This window comes from Haliaeetus leucocephalus, unplaced genomic scaffold, assembly GCF_000737465.1.
Source record: "Haliaeetus leucocephalus isolate CR32 unplaced genomic scaffold, Haliaeetus_leucocephalus-4.0 Scaffold536, whole genome shotgun sequence".
Lineage (NCBI taxonomy): Eukaryota > Metazoa > Chordata > Aves > Accipitriformes > Accipitridae > Haliaeetus > Haliaeetus leucocephalus.
Genome location: NW_010972972.1, coordinates 7,292,440 through 7,294,575, shown reverse-complemented (window position 1 = coordinate 7,294,575; position 2,136 = coordinate 7,292,440).

Sequence of the window (2,136 nt, the reverse complement as noted above, 5' to 3'; positions counted from 1 at the left end):
GCACCCCCCCCCGCGCGCGCCCCGCTGCGCACCGGGCCCTGGCGCCGCCGCCACACGCTCGCTGACAGGGGGCGGAGCCAACCGCCGCCGTGTGAGACCCTCCGCGGGGCGGGACCGCCCCGCGCCGCCGCCCGGCCAATCAGGGGCGGGCAGGTGGCCACGCCCTCCCTCTTCCTCTCCCCCCCTCCCTTCCCTCCCGCCTCCGCCGGGCTCCTCGCGCCCGCAGCTGAGCCGCAGCGGCCTCTCGCGGGCGCAGGCGGGAATGCCCAGGCTGGGCGCGGGGCGCTGGCGCGGCGCGGAAGCTAAGCAGAGGCGGCTGCGTGTGACGCCTGGATGGGTGACCTCACTGGAGGCAGCCCGCCCCCAGCCCCGGCTTGTCTGTCAGAGCACCCCGACACATCAGAGCATCCCGACTTGTCGGGACAGAGCCGCTTTGACGCCTGAGCGCGTGCTTGCTGGCGGCCAAGACCGAGCTGCCACGCTTCGGCACGCCCCCCCCCCCCCCGAAAGCTGCAACACCCCACCAGGGCCACATGCTCCTGGTGGCATCGCCGCTCACCGGTGCTGGACCAGTGCCATTGGGGCCCACAGCTACCAGCACCTGGAGCCCACCAGCCCGTGGTGGGGGACGGGAAGGTCAGGGGCTAAAGTTTCTCATGTCCTTTTCCCTCGGCACCGGGGCTGAAAGCAAAGCTCCCTGCAGGGATCAGATCCGGCCCCAGAATAGCTTCGTGGCCACCAGCCTGGAAGCAAAATCCCATCCCGCTCCGGCCCCGCTGCCCCGAGAGAGGCGTCACCCTCACCCCTGGAGCGGGCACCCATCAGCCGGGCAGTGCCCTGCGCTGCCGCCCTGGGATGCGGGATGGGGGGACGACCAGGCTGCAGGGCTGGCATCGCGTGGGGAGCCCTGGCCACGGCAGGTGCCTGGGATGGAAAAGAGGGCTGGCCATGGAGGTGAGCGGGCAGCGTCCCGAGCCACAGGCAGCTGCCAGACTGATTTCCAGGCAGAGGGTTCCCAGTGGGGTCCCAGCCCCGGTCCTCCGTGCTGGTGTGGAGGAAGATCCCAGGTGCGGGCAAGGGGTCCCGTGCCTGCAGAGCCCCCGTGGTTGAGATGCCCTGGGATGAAGATGGGGACAGGCACGAAGAACAGCCTCGCCTCCATCCCCGGGGAAGCCGCCTTCCCCCCATGACACCCTTCTGCCCCAGGGCCAGAGACCCTCATGGGCTGCAGGTGCTGCTGGGGGGACCTGGCCCTTACGGGGACCCCCAGCTTGGGGGACCTGGCCCTTGCAGGGACCCTCACAGCACCTGGGTCTCCTCTGGCCCTGACCCAGCAGGACAAGGCCATGCTTTTGGGGGGCTCTGCCCCTGCAGCAGCCCTGGGACCCTGCTGTTCCCCCTTGGGGTGCAGCAGGGTGGCCCCGGTTCCCCTCCCCAGGCAGCTGGTCCCCACTCTCCCCTCACCCCATCCCCATCTCTCCCCCTGAGACCCCAGTGGCACCCCGATAGCAGGGGCTGCCATCTCCCCTGCCTGCCATCCCCCCTTGTCTCCCCAGGGAGTCCCGGCCAGCTGGTGTGGGCTCCCCTCTCTCCTTGGCCCCCCATGCAGCCCCCTGCCCCTGAGGTAAGACTTCCCCAGAGCTCCCGGCCCCCTGGGCTGGCAGCGGGCTACCCCAGCCTGTCCCCATCCCTGTCTCCATCCCTGTCCCCATCCCTGTCTCAATCTATCTCTGTCCCCATCCCTGTCTCCATCCCTGTCCCCATCCCTGTCTCAATCTCTGTCCCCATCTCTGCCATCCAGGACCCCCAGGCACTTCTTGCCCTGCCCCGAGCCCTGGGACAGGGTGAGGGCAGGAGCGGGTGGGTGTCAGGGAGCCGGGGGGGGCTGCAGCACTCTGTTCTGTGGGTGGTCCCGTGCGAACGGGCACAGCTCCGGCACCAGGAGCCGGACACCCCCCCCCGCCGCGCGCCTGCTGCAGTGGGTCCCGGGGCTGTGGCCGAGGCGGCCGGCATTGCTGGGGGTCCCCCTCGGTCCCCCCCTCAACCCGAACCTGCTGCAGCCTCTGCATCAGCCCCCGGCCCTGGGGACGGGGTGGGCTCCCGCGCCCCCTCCCCGCTGCCCGGTTGGCACCCGGA